This window comes from Lepus europaeus, chromosome 8 (assembly GCF_033115175.1).
Source record: "Lepus europaeus isolate LE1 chromosome 8, mLepTim1.pri, whole genome shotgun sequence".
NCBI classification, from domain to species: domain Eukaryota; kingdom Metazoa; phylum Chordata; class Mammalia; order Lagomorpha; family Leporidae; genus Lepus; species Lepus europaeus.
This window is the reverse complement of record NC_084834.1, coordinates 90374336-90401176: the sequence shown is the minus strand read 5'-3', so window position 1 is coordinate 90401176 and position 26841 is coordinate 90374336.

The window sequence follows — 26841 nt, the reverse complement described above, 5'->3', positions numbered from 1 at the left end:
TTTGCTTTGTTACGGTAGCAGTGCTATACGTGTCTTTCCTCTGGCTAGAGTTGGCGTACCGTGCTGCTCTTAAGCGCTCAGATATGGGAAAGATACCCCCCTCTCAGAATCCTGTGCAGATTATCAAATATAGTGAATCTGAGAGTGATAGGAGTCTGACACTCCAGGTCCCTGTCTCACAGACAATGGTTGCTGACTTCGGGAGAAAGAACTCCGACAGTGAAAAAAACAACGTAGCAAACAAGGTAGCAATGCCTAGTCAGCCACCCCCCACATACGCCTGGGATGAACTAAGAGGACCTTTACACAATAACTCATGCAAGGTCATCCCATCTGCACCCAGTGAGGATCCCCACATTTGTGGCAGTCCTTGGGTACCCCAATATCTCAGGGCAGCCTCTAGATCCCATGCCATCAGCATGTTTGCTGCTAATGTCGAAGTGTATGCAAAATTCAGGCCCTGGATTCCAACGCCTGTAAAAAGGCTTCTATTAACCAAGGGTCGAGGATATGCTTGTGTCTTTCCAGAGAATGCGGAACAGTCCATTTGGGTACCAGCCAGAAACATCAAGCCTGCAACTGACAGCCAACCAGAACCAGCTGAACAAGACCGAGACTCCGCCTTGTTAGCAGATGCACCTGCCCTATCATCCTACCCTGAGCAACTGCCCAAAGCCATCTGTTACTGTTGTGTACCCCACTAGCTCTGGTCAGCCACTCCAATGGCCCACAGCCTGTGTGCGGTCATGCCATTCCTGATAACCATTATTTCTCATTCCTACCCCTATCTGAGCAAGCAATCCTGTGGTCTCTCGATTTGAGCGCTGGTTAGTCAATGACGGGTAAGATCCCCTGGGGGACAACCTAAGACAGGCACAGCTGCGTACGGAGACCACATGGAAACGGGGTCAACAATGGTATGGCCAAGAATCATGCCTCCCGTTGCTCAAAAATAAACGAAAAGGGGGAAATGTAGTGGAATGAGAAGGCCATGCCAAGGTGGCCACTGGCAAGCGAGCGTCAGTTAGTCAGGAATGGCTTTGAAACCCACCTGGCTTTGGAAACTGCCTGGCAACAGGCTGTGATTGGATGGCTCTGGAAACTGCCTGGCGACAGGCTGTGATTGGATGGCTCTGGAAACTGCCTGGCGACAGGCTGTGATTGGATGGATTTGAAACTGCCTGGCGACAGGCTGTGATTGGATGGCTCTGGAAACTGCCTGGCAACAGGCTGTGATTGGTTGGGGTATAGACCGCCCCTTGACCAGATTGGCTGGTCTTGGCTATATAAGCTGTTGTATCAACTGTAATAAACCAGTCTGCAGGCTGCTCGCCTCAAGCCTGCTCTCACCCGACTCCCGGGGTCTGTGTGTTGACTCCGCGCCTCTTGCCCCCACCATGCTGCTCCTCTCAGAAGCGAACCCACTGCAACATTGTGGAGAAATCAACGGCAACAATACTCATTAAATAAAAGTTTAAAAAATAAATCTTTGGGGCCGGCGCTGTGGTGCAGTGGATTAAAGCTCTGGCCTGAAGCTCTGGCATCCCATATGGGCGCTAGTTTGAGACTCGGCTGCTCCACTTATGGTCCAGCTCTCTGTCATGGCCTGGGAAAGCAGTGGAAGATGGCCCAAGTCCTTGGGCTCCTGCACCCACGTGGGAGACCCAGAGAAAGCTCCTGGCTTCGGATGGGTATAGCTCCGGCCGTTGTGGCTGATTGGGGAGTGAACCATCAGATGGAAGACTTCTCTCTCTCTCTCTCTCTCTCTCTCTCTCTCTCTCTCCCTCCCTCCCTCTCCCTCTCCTCTCTCTCTGTGTAACTGACTTTCAAATAAATAAGTAAATCTTTAAAAAATGAAAGATTAAGGGGCTTAACCTTTAAAAATAAATAAATAAATCTTTAAAAAATGTATCAGATCCTTTCCCATGAGATGACTAGAAAATTTGCCAAGCACTTCAAGGAAAACCTGAATACACGTTTTTAATTATATTCACTAGTGGTTATCTAAAATATTTAATTGGTATAATTATTTTGGCATTTTAGTAACGCCTAAATATTTCATTTGCCATTGCCTCAAATACAATATTAAATAGCCTATTACATTAATTGTATAACTCAAAATTTCCTAAAATAAACAAACAGCTTCAGAGGCGAGATGTCTTATTATGAGAAATGTTTCTGAGTTTACAGAGAAGCAGGATTGGGACAATGCTCAGTAGCACAATACTTGTATAATGGCACACATTTCCCATCCAGGGCAAATGGGACCTTCAGAAGTTTGCCAAGTGTCTCAGGAAGTTCACATCACTCAGTGACGTACAAGTACCAGAGAGCTGCATCCTGGCTATGAGAGGGTCTAGGATCTCCCCACTTTCTACCCTGGAAAAATTCCCACCACTGGCATTTTGTACCTCCTCTCAAGGCTAGACAACTTGCCCCACCAGGAGGCGAGATCTGGTTTGCAAACTCTCAGTGTTTGTACCATGGAACATACTGGGTAACAAGGAGAAAGGAGTGGAAGTCCTAATGCAGGAGACAAGCACAGAAGATGGTCACTCGTGTAGTCACCACTCTAATAAATGTGAACTTATAATTGTGAGGGCGACCATGAAAAGTGGTGCAATGAGAACACCATAAAAAAGGACAATTTGTCTCGCCCTTCCCACCAGATCAGCTTCACTTTAGCTCCGAGGGTTTGCACCTTTAGATATGAAAAAGGAGAAGGAAGAAGGGACAGGCTTTAAATACTCAGAGAGAAGAGCACGTGGGCAGAGGACTGAAAGTACCCAATCCATCTGCAAACAAACGGAGAATGGATAGGGCAATTCTGGCTAAATTAGGGGCAAGAGCATGCAAAGCCATGGGGATCCATGAGAACTATGACACCTCATGGACCAGGGAAGTTAGGATGGCACTTGAAATTGGGTGTGCTGTAATTGATGTGTATTTCAAAACAGTCACTCTGGGTGTGATGTAGAAAGTGCACTGGAGGGGAATCAGCTTCTAGAACCGTGGTTAATGAAAGCTTGCAGGAAGATAGACCGGCAGAGATGGAGCAGCAGACAGGCTCAAGAGACTCCATGATTAAAACTGTGTGGGTTTACTGGAATACTCCCGGGAAGGATGAGTCAGGCAGAGTTCACAAGTTGCTGACTTGTGTTTCTGGTTGGACACTTGAACCATTCACGGAGAGGAAAGAAAACTAAAAGAGCTATCAAGTTCGGAGATGACTCTAAACTGAGTTTTCAGAATGTTAAGTATGAAGCACCTTGCTGCAACAGACACAAAAAGCCACTGGATACGCAATCTATGATTAAGGAGAGACATGGGCTGCATACATATGTATGAGTGAAGCTATGCACTCTCTACCCAGTGATAAAACAGAATCAGGCCTCAGAGCTTGTAGTTAGTCTTAGAATTGTGATAGCATATTCATGTCATAGCAATGGTTTTTGCAAGCAGTAGTAAAAAACAATTTAGGAATATTTAGGGAGTATTTTAGGCACCAAAGTCTCTATTGCATATTGTTTTTTAAACAACTCTGGGGGGCTGGCACTGTGGCGTAGAGGGTTAAGATGCCGCCTGCAGTGCCGGCATTCCATATGGGTGCTGGTTCAAGACCCAGATGCTCCACTTCTGATCCAGCTCTCTGCTATGGCTTGTGAAAGTAGCAGAGAATAGCCCAAGTCCTTGGGCCCCTGCACCCATGTGGGAGACTTGGAAGAAGATCCTGGCTCCTGGCTTCAGATCGGTACAACTCTGACCGTTGCCACCAATTGGGGAGTGAACCAGTGGAAGGAAGACCTCTCCTTCTCTTTCTGTGTAACTCTTTCAAATAAATACATAAATCTTAAAAAAAAAAAAACAACTCTGTAAAATGTAAACACCTTCTCAAATTTGGGCAGTGCAAAACCAGGCCACTGAGGGATCTGGTCTGAGGGTCTTGCTGATTCCCCAAGCCAATTTCAACAACTTTTTATTTTATTTTATTTTTAAGATTTATTTTATTTATTTGAAAGACAGAGTTACAGATAGAGGTAGAGACAGAGAGAGGTCTTCCATCTGCTGGTTCACTGCCCAGATGGCCGCAACAGCCAGAGCTGTGCTGATCTGAAGGCAGGAGCCAGGAGCTTCTTCCAGATCTCCCACGTGGGTTCAGGGGCCCAAGAATTTGTGCTGTCTTCCACTGCTTTCCCATGCCATAGCAGAGAGCTGGATTGGGAGAGAAGCAGCCAGGATTAGAACCGGCACCCATATGGGATGCCGGCACTTCAGGTCAGGGCTTTAACCCACTGTGCCACAGCGCTGGCCCCTCTTGAAAAGGAGACTGGATGGTAATAAGGAAGAGACTTGGGGTAGGTGGTAATTAGGTTCTTTCAAAACCGGAGACAGAGGTTCCAGTGTGGTGGCATTATCATGCAGCAGGCTAAGCCCCTATTTGCAATTCCAACACCCCATATCAGAGTGCTGGTTAAGTCTAGGCTGCTCTGCTTCTGATCCAGCTTCCTGCTAATGCACCTAGGAAGGCAGCATTAGATGGTCCAAGTACTTGGGTTCCTGTCACCCATGAGGGAGACTAGGGTGGAGTTCCTGGCTCCTAGCTTTGGCCTGACCCAGACCTGGCTGTTTCAAGAGTAAATCACTAAATAGAAGATTTCTTTCTCTATCTTCTCTCTATTATGCTTTTCAAATAAATAATAAACACATAAATACATATACACATATGTAAATAAATATTTTAAGAATTGAATACAAAGAGTAAACCAATGAGAATAATTCAAAACAATCTGAGTGTCCCACAAGTGTGACAGAAAGCCAAATATTTGAGCCATTGTTACCTGCTGCCTCCCATGGTGCATTTTAGCAGGAAGCTGGAATTAGAAGTTGAGCTTGGACTCAAAACCAGGTAATCCTATGGGATATGGGCATCCCAAGTGGCATGTTAGTCACTGCACCAAATGTTCACCCTGAATTGAAACCCTTGTACACTGCTGATTGGAATGTAAATCATTAGAAACATTATAGAAAATGGTATGGATGATCTCAAAACATGAAAAATGGAAACATCATATGATCCAGAAATCCCACTGTTGAATCCATATCTAAAAGAACTGAACAGCACGTCAAAGAAATGTCTGCACTTTTATGTCCATCGCAGTGTTACCCACAATCACCAAAATATGGGTCCACCTCAGTATCCACCAGTGGCTGAGTGCATAAACAACATGTTGTATAGACACTTGTCCACAACAGAATGCTATTCAGCCTTATGCAAAAAGGAAATCAGGTAACTAACAACATGGACAAACCTGAAAGATATTACAGTAAGTGAAATAAGCCAAGCAGAGGGACAAATCCTTCACATCTTACTTATATGTAAAATCTAGACAAGACAAATTTATAGAACAACAGAGCAAAATGGTGATTCACTGAGCCTGCAGCGTGGGGGAAATGGGAAGATGTTGAAAAAGGGTCCAAAATGTCAGAGACACCAGATAAAGTCCAGGCATCTATGCATGGTGACCACAGTAAATAGCAGTTTATTGTGCATCTGAATACTGCTGAGACAGTAGATTGGTTACATTACAAAATAAAAAATGAGGGGCCAGTGTCATGGCTCATTTGGTTAATCCTCTGCCTGCTGTGCCGGCATCCCATATGGGCACTGGGTTCTAGTCCCAGCTGTTCCTCTTCCAGTCCAGCTCTCTGCTGTGGCCCAGGAGGGCAGTGGAGGATGGCTTAAGTGCTTGGGCACCTGCACCTGCACGGGAGACCAGGAAGAAGCCCCTGGCTCCTGGTTTTGGATCAGCACAGCTCCGGCCGTAGTGACCATTTTGGGGGTGAACCAACAGAAGGAAGACCTCTCTCTCTGTCTCTCTCTCTCACTGTCTATAACTCTGTCAAATAAAAAATAAATAAATAAATAAATAATGAAAAGTATGTGAGGTAATAAATGCATGTCACTATATATATATTGGGCATTGCCTAAAATAGTTCCTGATAACATGGCGCCTGGCGGGGTGTGTTTGCGGCTGCTGCGGTTAAGCCACATAAGATCGGACCACCTGCAGGGATAGGTCCGCTTTAGTTCTGGACACGTGGACAGTTCTTGATCCCTATACTTTGCTTAAGATGCCCCTGTGCATCGTCCACCCACACCTGCATGACTTTTTCGCTGATTGGCTCCCCTACTGCACATGTCTTTTGTAATCCTTATAAGCCTGTACACTTCCTCAATAAAGTAGTTCCTGCTTCGACAGAACTCATGGGTGCTTGTAGTGTTCTTGACCCGTTTACCTTACCTTTCCCGTTCGCCTTGTCAGGGAGTGCTTGTACTGTTCCCTGCTGGTCAGGGGCCAGCCTCAGGCTTAAGATCCCAACATATATACATTTCAAAATATCACATGGCACATATGATATATAAATATATACAATTTTATGTGTCACTTAAAAATAAACATGAAGCTTAATATCAAGGGATAATATATGGACATGTATATATGCTTCTATATACAACGTTGAACCTGTATAATTCCAAAACATACCTATGAAACTTGCAAAAAGAACTGGTAGAAAACAAGAATAATTTAGCCATTCTCAATCATATACTTTTCTTGGATATTTACAGCTTAAGTAGACAAAGAAATGAGTAGGGTTTGATGAAACAGGCAAAATTAGCAAGTCAGCTCTAATGGGAACTTACAGGAGCCAACAGAGAGATTTCAAGGTACCTGTATCATCCTTAAAGCAGTCCTCAACAACGAAAAGGTAATGATGATTAAGCAATGTCAATACTCTGATAAAAGGCAGTGAAATTATCTCAACAACGCATATACATTGGATATTAAAAACCACACTTCTAAATCATTCTCAAGGAATGTATAATTTAAGTCAACCAACAATGAGGAAAATTCCAAATCTCAACACTTGTGCCATGCTGCTGAGGTAGTACTAGAGAAAGATCTGGAACTTGCTTTGTGCATACCGCACATACATGACTATCAGAAGAGAAGATAGACTGGAAACTGGCAACGCACATATCCAAAACAAGAAAACTGGAAAAAAAAAAAAGCAATGCAATGCACACAAAGGAAGTGAAAGAACTAACCAAATTAAGAACAAAGTTAATTAATACAGACCAATTGTTCATCAGACTATCAAATGCAATTTCAATCCATATCCAGCAATCCTCTAAGACCCCTCAGTGTGAAGACACCAAGCCTTGGTGGGGATCCTGGAACAACTGGTGCTCTCCTACACTGCTGTTAGGAACAGAAACTGGTAAAAGCACTTTGAATCTGTCTTTGCAAATTTCAAGATCCATAAATTGAAAAAAAAAAAAAGAATCTAACACAAGAAGACACCAACAGCACATTTCAGACAGTTCTACTAATTCTCACAATTAGCACTCAACCTTAAACACTGCTTTAAGGATGATACTTCAACTCGCATCTTTCTGAACTGAAATTCCTCCTTTATAGTCACGTTTCCTGAATGCCGATTATCAGCGAGGAACCGCCCACCATGTTACCAGGACACAATGACAAACAGGCCGGAGTCCTCAGCCTAAAGTGATTCCTGGATGGCTTCCGGTGACAGAGCTGCACCTGCTCAGGGATCTGACCACAGAAGGGCTGGAGTATTTACAAAGGAACGACTTCTGAATTGGAAATAAAGACGAGTTCTGCTCAAAGGGCCATGGACAGAAGATGCACAGACTTTCCCAGAGTGTGTGTGTGTGGGGGGGCGGTATTTAAGGAAGGCTCTGCAGCATGAATACGCGTTTCCCTTGCAAAGAGCTTTAGAGGGAGAGGTGGAGATGGCACTTTCAGTAGCATCAACGCCATCAGGAAAGGTGCCGAGATGAGAAAGCGCACGGTGTATCCGCACAAACTGTGAGGTGAGACAGCAGCGCCGAGGTCGCGCACCGGGCCGCCGGGTCCTCACCGCGGGCTGTGAGGAGGGGTCGCCCAGCCGCTAGGAGCCCCCAGCCCGGCGAAGTGTTGAGCTCCGCGCGGGCGGACAGGGCTCGCAGTGGCCGGGGCACGGCCCGAGGCTCCGCGTCTCACCCTGGGCACGGGGAGCCCCGCTCTTCCCACTCCACAGCTTCGGGGCACCTCAGCGGGACGGGGCCGTGGGTCTGCGCCGGGCCCGCGGCGGGGTTCTGGGCCGGGCCCGGGCCGGCAGGGACGTCCCCAGCGCGGGGTGCCCCGCTGACCCCCGGGAGCACGAGCGGGAAGCCGGGCGCAGAAGCGGAGTCGCGGCGGCAGCGAAGGCGCTGGGAGGCGGGCGGCGGCCGCGGGCGGCCAATCCTCTTCGCCGCTGTGGCGACGGCGGCCCCGCCCCCAGCGCGGACCGCTCCGCGGCGGCAGCGACCCCTGCCGGTGGCCGCGCGCACCGGGCCTGGATTTGACCCTGAAAAAATATTTCGGAGCTCCGGGCTCTGGAGCTGTGGATGAAGCCGCGGTCCGGACGCCAGCGGCCTCTGTCGCGTTGCGGTGCCGTGTTGGAGTACCCGGTTCCGTTATGGGTCCTGCCCCCTGCTATTAGCCTGGGAAAGCAGCAGCAGATGGCCCAAGTAAGTGGACCCCTGCTCCCGACTGGGAGACCTGGATGGCGTTCCTGGCTCTCCGCTTCCCCCGGCCCGGCGCTGGCCGTTGTGACCACTTGTGGAGTGACCCACGGATGGAAGACCTGCCGCTCGCGCTCACTGTCCCCCCTCCCTCTGTGTCTGCCACTCTGCCTTTCAAATGCATCTTGACTTAAAAAACAATATTCAGTATCTTCAAGGACTGCGTTGCATGTGCTTAGGTATCACCAACAGTTGTTTCTCTCATTCACGTTCTCGGAGTTTTGAGAGATAGGAAACAGACAGCGAGGCCAGGCCCGAGGCCGTGTAGGGGGAGAGGGGGTCGGTGCTGGGGAACGCAGCCCTTCCCGTTACAAGTCAGGAAATGGAGGCTGGGAGGAAGCTCTGTGCGCGGCTGAGCGCCTCTGGAATTGGCTAAATAGAGAGGCTGCCCGAACTGGTGCCTGAGTCCTGCATCCCTCACCCCCTCCACCCTCCCCTCACCCCTCTCCTTCCTCATTCTCAGCCTCACTCCTCTTCCTCCCTCCTTCCCTTCCCCCAAACCCGGACCCCCAGCCCGCTCCGAGGGCAATGGAGGTGCCCGGGCCTCAGTCCGGCTGGCAGCTCAGTGGCTGGGCTCTCACAGCCGCCTGCGGCTTCAGGGCCCGCAGCCACTTCTTAGTCTGAAGGTCCTGAGTTCACTCTTCACACGGGGCACGAAAATGTTAGGAAAAGAGGCGCAGCACAGAGAGGAGACAGAGCACGAACTCACAGCCAGACCGAATTTCTTCAGAGAAAATAAATCCGCTGAGGTCAACCAGCTGCCATCACCCTCCCAGACTGAACATGTAGCAGAGGCCTCCACCCCAGCGCGCTGGGCCTTTTATATCCTAGGTGGGCTGGGGCTGGGGCTGGGGGTGGGGCAGTAGGCAGTGATGAGCTCCTCCATATTGGTTGGTTCTTCAGGTTTGGCTTGCCTGCTTCCAAACCTGGGGAAGAATGCAGGGTGTGAGCTGGCACTGATCTCTTGAAAGAAGGCAGGGGTAACAGGAGATGTAAAATGACTGAGGTTTAAGTCCTTGTTCCATCAGCCACCCTCACCCAGACCATGCACAGCGTGGCCAGAGCGGGGTCAGGCAGGAGGCCTGCTCTTCAGCAGCTGGCTCCACGCCTGTCCCAGTCGCGGCGGGCATCTAAGTCTTCCTCGTCATCTGACTCGTGAATCTTCTGATGCAGGGCTCTGCATGGATTCGCCCAGCCCTCTGGACCCCCGGGTGGCAGAGCAGACATTGGAACAGGCCATCCAGGCAATCGGCCAGGTCACCCGAAATGAGTCGTTTGCCATGAGGCACTTCTGGTCCTTGCCGGCGAGGCTGCTGGGCCACGGTCCCATGGTGCGCAGCCTCATCAGTTGGCAAGCACCGCAGGGCTGGAGGATGGGCGAGGCAGGCAGCCTCATGGCCAGCAGCTCCCAGGAGGACAAGGAGAACTTGTCGGGTGCCATCCCCGGGAAAGTCGACCCGGGGGTCGGTCCATCTGCCCTGATTGGCCTTGTCTCCTTCCAATCATACTTGCGTTCTATATCCTGGTGCCCCGCCCCCACTCCTCCCAGCCTGTTGGGTTAGTTAAGTTGGGTGGCTGCCAGCCCAAAGGAAATATTTTGGGCTCAGAAAAAAGAAATTGGCTAAAATACTAAAATCAACCCATCTGAGCCTGCTGGCCAGGGCCCCAGGAAACATAGCAGCGCTTGGGGGGGGGGGGGCGAAGAGGGGTTGGAATGAAGGCCGCAGCTGGGGGAGGGTGGAGAGTTCAAGGTGAAGCTCTCTCAGCTGTGGCTGTAGCAGTGTTGCTGCTATAAGTACAAATAGACCTACTTCATTAAGCTCACACAGTCTTGCATCCCATACCACACTTTCTTTATTTCACCCACAAGAGATGAGTATTTGGGTTGCTTCCAATTTTCTGAACAATCTGTAACGAGTATCTCTGGGTGGGTTTCCTTGTGCCATATGCCAGAGCTTCTCTAGTTACATTTTCGAATGGATTACTGGAATGCCTGAGTTTCTGTTAACTTCTCATCCTCATCAACACTAGTATTATCAGACTCTTTTAACCCATGGCAATCTAGTGGGCATAAAACTGTATCTCCTTGTTTTCATGACTATTTTGCTGATTACTACAAAGAACAAACTTTTTTATTGGCTATATTGGTTTCCTTTTCTATGTGGCCTATGAGTGTCTTTGCCAATTTTGACTGGTTTAGTTGTTGTCTTGGGTTGCTGGACTTTTTTTTTTTTTTATATATTTTTATTTATTTATTTATTTGAGAGGTAGAGTTACAGACAGTTACAGACAGTGAGAGGGAGATACAGAAAGGTCTTCCGTCCACTGGTTCACTCCCCAAATGGCTGCAATGGGCCGGAGCTGCACCGATCGGAAGCCAGGAGCCGGGAGCTTCCTCTAGGTCCCCCACAGGGGTGCAGGGGCCCAAGGACCTGGGCCATCCTCTACTGCCCTCCCAGGCCATAGCAGAGAGCTGGATGGGGAAGAGGAGCAGCCGGAACTAGAACCAGCACCCACATGCGATGCTGGTGCAGCAGGCAGAGTATTAACATAATGCGCCATAGTGCCGGCCCTGGGTTGCTGGACTTTTATGGATGAATTTTAGAATCCAGGTTTGCCATTTCCTTAAATGACTGGCAAGACTGACTGTATTTGGCTGTGGTCCCTTTTGTCTGTCTGTATATACAAGAACCTCTCTACCTACAACTTAACAGAGTATTTATGGATCTTCCAGGGTTGGGAGACAAGACAAGTATGGATACAGGAGAATGGTGCTTACATCCTGAGTGGATAAGAACAGGTAGCCAAGTAGAAGAGAAGTTTCCAGAAAGTTGTAAGTTACAAAAAGCAGTGCCCTGAAGATAGCAAGCATCAGAAATACAAGAAGATTTCAAAATGTCTGTGGAAAAGTGGAGTTAAAGAATCTGAGATTTTCCATCAACTTTTTGGAGCTCCTCACACATGATCAACGTCAATATTTCTACCGTATTTAATACATCTCTCATCAGCCAAAGACAGGCAAATTCATGATAATGAAAAGTTTGCTACTGAAAAATGCAGTGGAAGGGGCTGCCTTGTGATAGGCACTTCCTGTCTGTTGATTCATTTCGTCCTCACCACAGCCCTAGAGGTCGCTGTTTTTATTCCCATTGTATGGCAAAGCCAGCTCTTGTTTAGAAAAGTCCCACAGGGGCTCTAGATGGGGACTGAGCCCCAGGCCTGCACTCTCTCTACCTCTGCCCCAGGGAAAATGAAACCAACACCAGCAAAAAACACAAATTTCTAAAGATAGTTCTTTTCAATGGAAAGTCATGGGAAGCAAAGATTTCCCAATATATTCTAAGGCTTAGCCTTAGGATTCTATATTTATCTTCTTAGGATGTATGTTCTTCAAAGATAATATTTATTTATTTACATAAATAATTGTTTATGCATATTACAGTAATTACATTATAATGTTTGAACACTGTTGATTTTTAATTTCATATGAATAGCATTCTATTATATAAATCACTGGAATCTGAGGATTTACCGCTTACAGTGATCAGTGTGACTAGTGAATATTCTTCACACAACTATCTTCAGTATTTATTGAAGAATTTTTTAATGTTTTACTTAGTTATTTGTATTTATTGTGAAAGGTAGAGTGACAGAGAGAGAAAGATCTTGTATCCTCTGGTTCACTGCTCACATGCTAGGGCTGGGCCAAGCCAAAGCAAACAGCCAGGAACTCAATCCAGGCCTCCCATGTAGATAGCAGAATCCCAAGAACTTGAGCTATTACTTGCTGCCTCCCACTGTGCACATTAGCAGGAAGCTGGATCAGAAATGAAGTAGCTAGGACTCAAACGAGGCACTCTGATATGAGACATAGGCATCCCAAGCAATAGCTTAAACTGCTGTACCACAATCCCTGCCCCTATTTAAGGAATACTTCTCACCAAACAAATGACAGGCACAGTATCGGGCATTCTGGAGAGAGTATCAAATAAGATTAGGAAAGTGTTTCATCTTTTGGAGTTTGTATCTCAGAGAAGCAGGAGAACCACTATACAAATTAGTAAAGACATTTCAGATAGTGAGCTGTGCTAGGAAAGAAATACGACAGGGTGACAGAGTGAGGAGGCTAATCTGGATGGAGTGGTAATGGGAGGCCACCTTAAGGGCATAGCATTGGAGCTGGGACCCAAATTACACCTTATTTAAAATGCTTCTTTTGCTAAGAAGCAATGTTTTACAAAATACAATGCTACTTTTTTTTTTTATAAAGCATTTGTTGTAGGTATGAGGTTTACAATATGATATTATGGGATACATATAGCCAAACAGTATAGTGGAGCAGATTAGCATATCTATCAACACATGGTTAACTTTTTTCATGACAGGAGCAGCTAAAAATTAGGTAACAAAATTCCCTAATACAACACAGTTTTTCCAAGTGTATTCATCATGTTGCAAGTTAGATCTGTATTCTTGTTCATCCTGTGTATCTGACCTTTCTCCCCATTTCTTCCCCCAGGAATGGAAACCACTGTTTCATTCTCTATCTCTGTGTTTGAGCTCTACTTTTTTTTACATTTCAGATATAATTGAGGTCATGCAATATTTATCTACATCTGTCTTATTTCACTTAGTGAAATATCCTCCAGGTCCATCCATTTAGTGGCAAGTGGCAGGATCTCCTTTTTAAAAGCAGAATAACTTTCTGTTGTATAAGAGTATATACCACATTTTTCTTATCCATCCACTAGTGATAGGCATTCAAGTTCAAAAACTTCCTCTTTAATGTCTTTTCAAAATAATCTCTTGAAAGGCATGTGTTTGGCCTAGCCTGGGGGTTAAGATGGTAGTTAGGTTGCCTGCATTCTACATCAGAGTAGCTGGATTTTAGTCCCAGTTCAGGCTCCTGATTCCAGCCTCCTACTTATGTGGACCCTGAGGAGCAGCTGTGATAGGTAATTAGTTGGGTTCCTGTCACCCACATGGGAGACCTAGATTGAGTAGCTGGCTCTGGCTTTGGTGTCTGGCTGTGCAGGCATTTTGGAAGTAAATCAGCATCAAGTGTTCTCTCTCAGGAAAAACAAAAACAAAAAACAACTCTGCAAAGAGTGTGAAATGTTTAATATTTCTGTTCCAGCCTTCTCTTCCTGGTCTGAATTCAGTCTTGCTTTGCCTAGAGAGTAACAATGATAGAGCTCAGAACTGCTGCACAGGCTGCTTCCCTAAAACATATAATTTCGAAATGTCCTTGGAATTCTACAAGGGTAGGATGAATAAACAATGAGATGGAGAGTTAACATGGGCCAGGTCGCGAAGGGTTTAATTCTAATGAAGGAGGGCCCTGAACATAAGTTGAACATGTTAAAAAAAAAAAGGCTCTGGCTATTGTAGAATACTGTATTAGGCCCAGGGAGAACATTTAAAAGATTATTGCAATAATCCAGGCAAAGCAAATGATGACTTGGGCCAGGGTGGCAGCAGGACAGGCAGTGGTCGTTGAATTGTGGTCACAGTTTGGAGAAAGAAAGTGGACATGATCTGCTGGTGATTTTTTTAAAAGATTACTTATTTATTTGAAAGTCAGAGTTACACAGAGAGAGAGGGAAAGACAGAGAGAGAGAGAGAGAGAGAGAGAGAGAGAGGTCTTCCATCCACTGGTTCACTCCCCAATTGGCCACAATGGCCGGAGCTGCGCTGATCTGAAGCCAGGAGCCAGGAGCTTTCTCTGGTTCTCCCATGTAGGCATAGGGGCCCAAGGACTTGGGCCATCTTCTACTGCATTCCCTGGCCATAGAAGAGAGCTAGATTGGAAGTGGAGCATCCCGGAATTGAACCAGTGCCCATATGGGATGTCGGCACTGCAGGTTTTACCCACTACACCACAGCACCAGCCCCAACTGGTGATTTAAGATTTGACAACGGAGAATGACATTCAATGACAGCTCCAAGGATTTTAGTCAACGAAAGACAGAGTTGCCATCTACTGTGATAGGGAGGAGTGTGAGAAGTGCAGGGTTTGGAAATGTCACACTGAACATATTTCTTAGACACCACATACGTTATCTAATTTTGAATGGCAAAATAATTCTGAAAGGAAGTATTTTGTCTGTCAGTTGAAATCAAGGATGAGAGGAATTAAGTAAATCTCTCAAGCTGCCACAGTAGTAAACGAAGGAATCAAATTTGACCCAGGGTTTTCAGGAATCCAAAATCAGCATTCAAGTTTTACTTGAATTACCAAGTTTTACTTATCGCTATGACTGAGGCTTTCCAAGTTGCCTTCTCTACAAATTGTTGTTAATGACTCTCCGTTTCTGGAGTCTTGCTGCTGCCTGTGGTCTGATGATGAAGCATATGATCCTTACATGATGCCACACATGGCAGACATTGCCGATACGAGTCTCTCCTGAGTTCACGTGTGTACCTGGCTGCCAGGATAGACTCTACACTCCCAGGTCTCTTGTAGCTCTGTGTGACTCTGTTGCTAAGTATGACTGAGCTGTGTAAGTGGAAATGATGTGTGCAACTTTCAGCTCACAAACTTAGAAGGGAACTGCTCATCCTCTACTTCCTCTTCCAACTTCCTTTGTGCTAGAACAAGGATGTGATGACAGATAAGGGATACACCCTATGAGAAGATAGAATAAGAAAGGAGAAGGAGTCTGGGTCCCTAAGAGACCTTATAGGGCAGGGATGGCCTCTTCTGGGCCACCTGATAGCTTAGACTAAATGAGAGAAATAAACCTTTTCTTTCATGTAAACCAGCACTAAACACAGCTGGACCACTGTCTTGGTCTCATGTGTTATGACTTAGTCACAATATACTACAACTTCCCAGAAAGCAGTACGGGATAGTGGTTAAATAATTGGGCTCCAGGATCAGACAATTGGTCATTCCTGGTTGTGCCATTCAGTAGCTCATCTCTTGGCCTAACTATGTAATATCTCTTTGTCTCAGGTCCTTTATGTTAAAATAGGGGCCGGCGCCGCGGCTCACTAGGCTAATCCTCCACCTTGCGGTGCCGGCACACCGGGTTCTAGTCCCGGTAGGGGCACTGGATTCTGTCCCGGTTGCCCCTCTTCCAGGCCAGCTCTCTGCTGTGGCCAGGGAGTGCAGTGGAGGATGGCCCAAGTCCTTGGGCCCTGCACCCACATGGGAGACCAGGAGAAGCACCTGGCTCCTGCCATCGGATCAGCGTGGTGCGCCGGCCACAGCGCGCCTACCGCGGCGGCCATTGGAGGGTGAACCAACGGCAAAAGGAAGACCTTTCTCTCTGTCTCTCTCTCACTGTCCACTCTGCCTGTCAAAAAAAAAAAAAAAAAAATAGGGAGAATGAGAATATCTACCATATAAAGGCTTTAATGTGGTTAAATAATATGCACAGGGCATGTATCACACTACCTGGTTATGATAAGAGTTCAATAAATGCTAGCTGTATGGATAAAATATTTGAAAAAATGAGGATACAATCTTAATATTAAAGCAACTACAGATCCATGATAGGTTTGATTTGAATGGCACACAAGGATCCCCGCTCAGGGCATTCTCCTCGGCCTGCCCAGCTGGGGCAATAAAGGCCTGCTGTCTACCACAGGCCTGTGCTGCTGGGCCTCAGTGTGGAGTTATTAGCAGGAAGCCCATGCCCCAAGGGTACTGTTGATTCCCAGACACTCTCAGTTATTTCTGGGTTGAGAGGGTTTTTGTTTGTTCTGTTAAAATTCTGTGGTAAAAGATATATAACATCGGGGCCGGCGCCGTGGCTCACTTGGTTAATCCTCTGCCTGCGGCGCCAGCATCCCATATGGGTGCCCGGGTTCTAGTCTTGGTTGCTCTTCTTCCAGTTCAGCTCTCTGCTGTGGCCCAGGAGGGCAGTGGAGGATGGCCCAAGTGCTTGGGCCCTGCACCTGCATAGGAGACCAGGAAGAAGCCCCTGGCTCCTGGCTTTGGATCGGCGCAGTGCTGGCCGTAGCAGCCATCTGGGGAGTGAACCAATGGAAGGAAGACTTTTCTCTCTCTCTCTCTAACTCTACCTGTCAAATAAATTAAAGAAAAAAAAAAGATATATAACATAACACTTGCCCTTTGACCATTTTTAAGTGTACAGTTCAGGGACATTGAGTCCATTCACATTGTTGTGCAACATTTGCCACTCTCCAGAATTTTGTCATCCCACACTGAAACTGTGTGCTCATTGAAAAAACAACTTCCCCTTTTCTCCTTCCCTGGAGCCTAACAACTTCCCTTCTGTCTGTCACCAAGAATTTGGCCATTTCAGAGACTTCTTAGAAGTGTAATCATATGGTCTTTTTATGTCTGGTTTCTTTCACAAAGAAAGCTGGGATAATGTCTACAAGGCATGTCCAGATTGTAGCCTGCATTAGAATTTCTTTCCTTTTTAAGGATGCATAGTATTCCAGTGCATGTTTTGCTTACCCACTCATCACCAATGGACATTTAGGTTGGGTTGACAGTTGTTGAGAAATAGGCGAGCTTGTCCATTCTCTGCACAGTCCACTTTTGAGGTCCCAGGAGGCAGCCGAGCTACAAGAGGGAATGACCTTGCATCCTGGAATAACCATGGAAGCTACCTTTATATGAGTAGGAACCAAGCTTTCATTGTGTTAACTCGCCACTGAAAATTTGGGATTTCCAGTGTGTGTCACCCTCTCAAATATATCAAGCTACTCATACATTTGATTACTTGACCCCAGAAAATAGCTATTCTGTCTCTCTGTGCACCACAATGTCTCTGCTTTTAGAAAATTACAGTCCCTTGGGCCGGCACCGTGGCTTAACAGGCTAATCCTCTGCCTTCTGGCACCGGCACACCGGATTCTAGTCCCGGTCGGGGCGCCGGATTCTATCCCGGTTGCCCCTCTTCCAGGCCAGCTCTCTGCTGTGGCCCGGGAGTGCAGTGGAGGATGGCCCAAGTCCTTGGGCCCTGCACCCACATGGGAGACCAGGAGAAGCACCTGGCTCCTGGCTTCGGATCAGCGCACTGCGCCGGCCGTGGCAGCCACTGGAGGGTGAACCAACGGCAAAAAGGAAGACCTTTCTCTCTGTCTCTCTCTCTCACTATCCACTCTGCCTGTCAAAAAAAAAAAAAAAAAAAAAAAAAAAAAAAAAAAAAAAGAAAAGAAAAGAAAAGAAAAAGAAAATTACAGTCCCTTAAAAATCAAGAACGAAAGTAACATTGAGTGTCTTCTTCCTTCTTTTTCCCCCTCATCAAAAGTAAGATTAGTGATTTCTTTTTTATTACCTACCCTAGATAAACTCATCTTTGGAACTGAAGGTGTGAACCCAAATCATGTTTCAGTCCAAATCATATGTTTTGACTTTGCTGAAATGGAACAAAGTTCTTCACTAGGCCACCGCGTGAACAGGGACCATAGCAAATCAACAGCCACTGCTGCCATTTATTTTGGCACCACATCCAGAAAGGTTGTGTTTGCTTTTGTTTGAGCTTTGCCAGAGGAGATTTCCACTCCTTACCTTTCTCCTGTTTAGCCAGGTTCTGAAAAAATAGAAAAGCACTCTGTGTGAAGAATATGAGGATCCTTGGGGCCACTGCTGTGGTGCAGTGGGTTAATGCCCTGGCCTGAGGCACCGGCATCCCATATGAATGCTGGTTCTAGTCCCAGCTGCTCCACTTCTGATCCAGCTCTCTGCTATGGCCTGGGAAAGCAGTAGAAGATGGCCCAAGTCCTTGGGCCCCTGCACCCATGTGGGAGACCCAGAGGAAGCTCCTGGCTCCTGGCTTCAGATCAGTACAGCTCTGGCTGTTGCGGCCAATTGGGTAGTGAACCAGCGGATAGAAGACCTCTCTCTCTGCCTATCCTCTCTCTGTGTAACTCTGACTTTCAAATAAATAAATAAATAAATAAATAAATAAATCTTTTATAAAAGAAAAAGAAAAAATGAAAGCATATGAGGACCCTGATAAGATGGAGCCGCCTGGGTTAGGTGAAACTTGAGTAAACTCATTAGTGACTCTGTGCTGATGGAACGAAATCCAGTGTCGGTCTGATCTACCCAAATGGCCAAGACTCCAAGAGCTTGAAAGGTCCCTATCTCCTTTCCTTTCAATTTCTTTTCAGATTATTTCAAAGAGATAAGTTGCCCTATAAGCCATCTTTAAATAAAAGGCTGGTTTTCCTTAGGTTTAATAAAAAAGAATGAAGAGGGTGAAGATTTACAGTTTGAAGTGTGTGTTAGAGAAGTCAAGGGACATCTCAAAGGTTTGGTCAGTCTGTGAATGTGGAGTTGGCAGAATCAGAGGAATCGAGTCTGTTTGCTTCTGATCACAGTGGCTCCTGGGGCACCTGCTCCGAGGCCTCACCCTGAATGAGGTGTAGGGCTAGGTGGAGGTTGGACATGAAGGGAGAAGGGGAGCTAGCAAAGACTGGGGACTAGAAACTTTAGAACTGGAGGAAGGGAGCCAGGATTAGGCAGGAAGAACTGGTGGCATTTCTAGAAGTGGAACAAATGGGAAAAGGGAGAGCAAGATGGGGAAGAGGGAAAGAGGAAGTGGGAGATGGAGGAGGCAGGGAAGCATCAGGAACAGGGACAGGAATGAACACTCCCTGAGTGCCTTTCAGAGCAGCATGAACAACCTCAGGGCTGGAGGCTGGGGCTGGGGCTGGGCAGGGGTAGGCATTCGAGCCACTGGTGTCTGCAAAAGCGTCCCCTGAATGAGTGCTGTTGGTACTGAAGGGGCCTTCAGCCAGGGTCAGCTACATAATCTGCTGGGCCCTGGGAAAATGGGAACTCTGCATCAGAAGCTGCTAAGAATTTCAAGAAAGCAGAGCATTAGAGCAATCCCGGCATCGTTCCGACCTCAGGACCCTATACAGCTGCACCACTTGCACACCCGGGAAGCTGGCTCTGTCTTCAGCATGCCAACATATTAGAAAGCTGGAAAAGGAACTCAACAGGAAAAGGAACCCGACATGACATAAAATTACCTGCTTTAGTGAAACTGATGTTGGGCGCCGACTAAGCAAAATGATTCCTTGAGTTTTCCTCAGGGCCTTATTTGCCTTGGGTCATATTGACTTAACCTTGTGCTTGCTTTCATAACTGGCTCACTGGCTTAGAGCTTTATTTTTTTAAATCAGACCTGTGCCTGATTCCTGGTTAATAAATACTGTGAAATTGATAGCCACTCTTAGTTTTCAATATCAGACTCATGAATGATTTAATTGCCCAATAAAAGGCCAAGTCTTTTCTCAAACTCATTGAATGCAGTGAGAGGTTGGGAGAAACTCTTGCAGGTACATAGAAAGAAAACATCAGAAAGAAATTTATAAAAATTTACTTATATACAATTATGAGAAAGACTAAAGAAGTTCATTTAATTTGTACATTTTCTCTTATGATAATAATAATAAATGGAATGTCACTAACCCCCCTTTCTCCATATTCGACATGGCTCCAAGTTCCTTAGTTTGCCCTTTGCAAATAAAAATTACAATTTTTTTTGTTAAAGATTTATTTATTTATTTGAAAGGCAGTGTTACAGAGAGAGAGGGAGAGGAGAGAGATAGACAGAGACCAAAGGCAGAGAGAGAAAGAGAAAAAGAGATCATCTATTTTCTGGTTTACTCTCCAACTGGCTACCAGGAGCCATGAGCTTCATCTGGGTCTCCCAAGTGGGTGGCAGGGGCCCAAGAACTTGGGCCATCTTCCACAGCTTTTTCCAGGCCATTAGCAGGGAGCTAGATCAGGAGTAGAGCAGGCAGAACACAAACCAGCGCCCGTATGGGATGTCGGCATTGCAGGTGGTGACTTAACCCACTATACCACAATGCCATCCCCACAAAATTGCATTCTTATGAAAATGTCATAGATGGACAATTTGATGGGTATGCTTGTTTGATGGTTGGCACCTAGATATCCTGTGCACATCATAAAGGTAGCTGGGGCTCTACAGGGAACTCCTCGGACCCCCTGCTGCTTTGCTCAGATGTCAGATGACCAAGATCACTGCCCATTTGCTTTTACTTTCCTATATTATGGCATCTCTCAATCGCCATTAAACTTGAGATTTTGAAGTGGCAAATCTAAGTTTTACTCAGAAGATGTCAGTTATGTATGGAGAAATTAGCACTCACTTAAAAATTTTAAATTAAAAATAATTATTTTGGGGGCCGGTGCTGTAATATAATGGGCTAAGCCTCTGCCTGTGATGCTGGCATCCAATATGGGTGCTGAGTCCCGACTGCTCTTCTTCCAATCTCTCTCTCTGTTAATGGCCTGGGAAAACAGTGGAGGATGGCCCAAGTGCTTGGGCCCCTGCGCTCTCATGGAAGACCCAGAAGAAGCTCCTGGCTCTGGCTTTGGATCAGCCCATTTCTAACCATTGCAGCCATTTGGGGAGTGAACCAGTGAATGGAGGACCTTTCCTTCTCTCTCTCCCTCTGTCTGTAACTCTACTTTTCGAATAAAATATTTAAAAAAAAAGAGAAAGTAATAATTTTAGACTTCCAAAACTCTGGCAACAAAGTACAAGTATAGCTTTCAACCAGTTTCTTCAAATGGCAATATCTTCTATAAATCATGATACAGTAATTAAAACTGAAAAGGGAACATTGTTTTTATTGTATAACTAAAGATCTTACTCAAATTTTGCCAACTGTCCCACAGCTTTTAAAATGCCTAACCTGGTTTGTTAATAAGGTGTAGCTAATAATGTGTAGTTTTGAACTTAAGGTTGTTTCCCTAAAATGTACTTACCACCTGAGATTTGTGTGTGTGTATGTGTGTGTGTGTTTAAAGATTTATTTTTATTTATTTGAAAGGCAGAGTTACAGAGAGAGAGAGGGGAAAAACAGAGAGGGAGAGAGAGAGAGAGAGAGGTCTTCCGTCTGCTGGTTCACTCCCCAAATGGCCACAGCAGCTGGGCTGGGCTGTGCCAGGCCAAAGCCAGGATCCAGGAGCTTCATCTGGGTCTCCCACGTGAGTGCAGGGGCCCAAGGAGTTGGGCCATCTTCATAGCTTTCCCAGGCCATAGCAGAGAGCTGGATGGGAAGTGGATGCTACCAGCGCCTGTATGGGATGTCAGCATTGCAGGCAGTGGCATTACAGCACAATGCCAACCCCTTTTGTGTTCTTCAGCAAATACTGATGCTGCTGAATATCTGAAGTTGTCACATTAAGACAATCACTAAAATTACCAGTTTGGGTGCATGAATGGGGAATTTGCTTCCTCTAATTGGTGAATGTTATAAACTGCTGTTTGGGCTCCGAAATGTTGAAATCTTAATCCCCACTATGAATATTAGGAGGCAGCTTCTTTGCAGAGGGCCCACTTGGTAACAGGTCATGAAGTGGGGCCCAAATGAATGGGATTAATGCCCTTGTAAGAAGGGACATGAAGCAGTACTTCCTTTTTCTCCCCACCATGGAAGGATGCAGGGAGAGAGCTGCCATCTGCAAACCTAGAAGTGGGCTCTTACCAGACTCTAAATCTGCTGTCACCTTGATCTTGGACCTCGTAGCTCCAAAGTGTTGAGACATTTATTCGTTGTTTAGGTCACCCAGCCTATGGTATTTTTGGTGACAGCGGCCGTAGCTGAGACAGTGAGCTTTAATAACAATGAAATAAATCCCTAAGTGTAAAAATGCTGAACATTTGACCCATTAATAAGGCTTTTATCTTCTTTGATAATGGCTCCCACCCAATTACATAGTCACATGCCATCTAATGATGCTTTAGTCAATGATGGACCACGAATGTGGAGGCAGTCCCTCAAGATGAGATTACCTAGTGCTCTCTGAGCCCTGTTAGTGTGTGCAGGTGAATGTTAGTGTTAGAGTTAGGGTTAGGGTGATGTTCAGATAATGAGAAAATTGCCTAACACATTTCTCAGAACACATCTCCATCATTCAGTGATGCGTGGCTGTGTATCATGTAGCATAATGAGTACCCAGGTGTATTTAATGTTGTATTAGGGCCCTGAATATGAATATGACTTAAATTCGAATGGCTCCTCCAAAACTCAGGCTGAACTTATTGGTCTTATGTTGGTATTGGGAGGTGGTACTTTGAAGAAGTTCATTAAATCCTGAGGCCTGTACACTCATGACTGGAGGAATGCCATTATCCCAGCAGGGGTCAGTCATGGAAATGAGCTCCCTCTCACACCACCCTCTCTGTCTTGCAGGTGAGATTACGTGTTGTGTGATGTCCTCAGCCATGGTGTGATGCAGCAAGAAGCCCACATGAGATACCAGTGCTATGCTCTGGCACGTCCCAGCCCCAACAACTGGAAACAGTGCATTTCTTTTCTCTATATACTACCCAGTCTCTGGTGTTCTGTGACAGCCACACAAAACAGAGTAGAATTGGAATATTATAGAAATAAATTCAATCACATGCTACAACCTAATGAACCTTGAAGATTGTGTGCTAAGTACAATGAGCCAGACACAAAGGACAGATACTGCATGATTCCTCTCATAGGAAGTAACTAAAGTAGTCAGAATCTTAGATCACAAAGTAGAAGGTGATTGCCAAGGGCTGGAGAGAAGAGGAAGGGAGACTTAGTGTTTAATGTGTATAGAGTTTCAGTTTTGCCAAAATGAAAATGCTCTATTCATTTGTTGTACAATAGTGTGAGTACACGTAACACTACTAAACCATGCACTTAAAATGGGTAACATGATAAATTTAATGTTCTGTGGGGTTTTATTACATCAAACATAATAGAAGAAGTGGGAAGTGATTAGAAATATAAATCAAACATCTTGGGCAAGAGTTGACAATTGGAGAAGCCAGGTGATGGGTGTGTGGGGTTCACTATAGTATTTCTTATATGTGGTTAAATATGATATGATATACAATATGTAATACTATTTTATAAGTCAGAATAATAAAAAGCAAAAATAATGCTTAACTCCTAATATTTTCTTGATATTATTAGTAACTACAAAGCTTTATCCATAAAGAAAATAGCTTTTCTCTTACAAAAATTTTATATTCTGAATGTTAACTGTCAAAATCAAAGGAAAAAACCTAATGTGTTTGCGTAAAAGTTTTTTTTTTTTCTCTTTTGGAGAAGGGGTCTGTCTTTTCATCAGGGTTTGAAGCATACTTAGTAACTATTCAGTGCTGTAATAGAATACCAGAGACTGGGTAATTTGTAAAGAAATGAACTTCATTCGGAGGCTGGGAGGCCCAATATCAAAGTGCCATTTTCTAGCAAGGACCTTAGTGCTGTGCCATCCCAGGGTGGGAGGTAGAAAGTTGTAAGTGAGGCACCGGCACTGTGGGCTAAGCCTTGGCCTGTGGTGCAAGCAGTCCATATGTGCGCTGGTTTGTGTTCCAGCTGCTCCTCTTCTGATCCAGCTCTACTAATGGCCTGGAAATACAGTGGAGGATGGCCCAAGTGTTTGGGCCCCTGCACGCATGTAGGAGACCCAGAAGAACCTTCTGGCTCCTGGCTTTGGATTGGCCCAGATCCAGCTGCTGCGGCCAATTGGGGAGTGGACCATCGGATGGAAGACCTCTCTCTCTCTCTCTCTGCCTCTCCTCTCTCTGTGTAACTCTGACTTTCAAATAAAATAAATAAATCTTTAAAAAAAAAGAAGAAGAAGATGGCCCAAGTCCTTGGACCCCTGCACCCACATGGGAGACCTGGAGGAAGCTCCTGGCTCCTGGCTTCAGATCGTCACAGCTCCAGCTGTTGTGGCCATCTAGAGAGTAAACTAGTGGATGGAAGACTTCTCTCTCTCTCTCTCTCTGATCTGTCTCTCTGTAGCTCTGCCTTTCAAACAAATAAGTAAAGCTAAAAAAAAAATTAATAGTATTTTCCTAACACACCCCAGGAAAATAACTGCTTAATGCCAGATTATTTGTTTTACTTTAAAAAAAAAGATATTTATTTATTCGAAAGTCAGAGTTACACAGAGAGAAGAGAGGCAGAGAGAGAGGTCTTCTATCTGCTGGTTCACTCCTCAGTTGGCCGCAACAGCTGGAGCTGCGCTGATCTGAAGCCAGGAACCAGGAGCTTCTTCCAGGTCTCCAACACAGGTTCAGGGGCCTAAGGACTTGGGCCATCTTCTACTGCTTTCCTAGGCCATAGCAGAGAACTGGATCAGAAGTGGAGCAGCCAGGTCTTGAACCGGCGCCCATATGGGATGCCAGCGCTTCAGGCCAGGGTGTTAACCCACTGCACCACAGCGCTGGCCCCTTGTTTTACATTAAAAAAAAATTTTTTTTTTATTTATTTGAAAGTCAGAGTTACAGAGAAAGAGGGGGAGATACACAAAGAGAGAACTTCGTCTGCTGGTTCACTCCCTAAATGGCTGCAAGGCCAGGGCCGGGCCAGGCTGAAGACAGGAGCCAGGAGCTTCATTCAGGTTTCCCAAGTGGTTGTAGGGAAGAGTGGACAGTGAGAGAGAGAGACAGAGAGAAAGGTCTTCCTTTGCCGTTGGTTCACCCTCCAATGGCTGCCGTGGCCAGCACGCTGCGCTGATCCGAAGGCAGGAGCCAGGTGCTTCTCCTGGTCTCCCATGCGGGTGCAGGGCCCAAGGACTTGGGCCATCCTCCTCTGCACTTCCAGGCCACAGCAGAGAGCTGGCCTGGAAGAGGGGCAACCGGGACTAGAACCGGGTGTGCTGGCGCCACTAGGCGGAGGATTAGCCTGTTGAGCCACGGCGCCGGCACTTAGGCCATCTTCTGCTGTTTCCCCAGGTCATTAGCAGGGAGCTGGATCCGAAGTAGAACAGCCAGAACTTTAACAGGCACCTATATGGGATGCCAGTGCTGCAAATAGCTGCTTAACCCTTTATGTCACAACGTCGACCCCCTTGTTTTACTTCTAATAGTTTCTCCCTCACTTCCCCAATAAAAGCTTGGCTAAAATTTTATTAAGATAACACGTATTTTATATAAAATTAGTTGCTTTTGTATTTTCCAAATAAGTAAAGTTTTATTGATTTGTTTGCTTATTTGTCTTTAGCAATTACCCTATTATTTTCATAAAATATTACTTTTGGTGGTATTGAGTAAAATGAGTTCAATAAAAAAGTTGTTTCCTTGAGTTATTTAGTCCAGCAATAAATTTCAGTTTTAAATTCTGTTCTTTTAGTAAATAAAATATAACTTCATTATAGACTGGCTTGTTATTATGTGGGATTATAATAACTAGTGATAAAGAATGATAATTTTTTAAAAATTATTATGTAATAATTTATAACTCTTCCATCCATTTAATAATTTATTCACCATATCTAAGAAGGCAGTCCAACAAACAACAATTGTATTACTAGCTAAGGATTTGCTTGAAACCCAAATGTGGACCAATAGGCTAAGACTCCATGGGAAGGCTTCTTTTGCCAAAGCTAGTGAAACCTAGAGAGCCTTAAATCAAAACAAGTCAGATGGACGAACTTGTCCATTTCTCTGTACTCTATTTCAGAATCCATAACCTTAACAACTCTAAGATCAACTGCCAGCACCAGAAGAAAAGGAACAAGAGCATCAGCAACTGGGACTTGGAGTGACAAGTCCCAGGCATAGAAAGACAAAACCACTTGTGTGCTTTCATTGGTGGATGTTATTGTATATATAGTAAAAAAAAAAAAAAATAGTATGGATGCCACATGATTTGGTATGTAGATATGTATAAATGTTACCTTCCTGAATCACCCCCCTTCTGCAATAATAAACCCTTCTTCCCTCATTTTATGATCTTTGTCATGAAGCCCACATTATGTGATATGATATCAAAAATAGTATGTGTGGGGGCCAGCACTGTGGCGCAGTAGGTTAATCTTCCTCCTGCAGTGCTGGCATTCCCATATGGGTGCCAGTTCTAGTCCCAGCTGCTCCTCTTCCAATCCAGCTCTCTGCAGTGATCTGGGAAAGCAGTGGAAGATGGCCCAAGTGCTTGGGCCCCTGCAGCTGTGTGGGAGACTGGGTTGAAGCTCCTGACTCCTGGCTTTGGATCTGTGCAGCTCTGGCCATTGCGACCATTTGGGGAGTGAACCAGTGGAAGGAAGACCTTTCTTTCTGTCTCTCTCTCTCACTGTAACTCTATCTCTCAAAAAAAAATAAAATCTTTAAAAAATTATATGTGTATATTAATGTTTACATGAAGCAAATATGGGAAAATGTTAAAAATTATTAAATCTGTATGTACTCATTGAACTGTTATTTTTAATTTTCTGTACTTAAAATATCTTAAAATAAAAAGACCAAAGG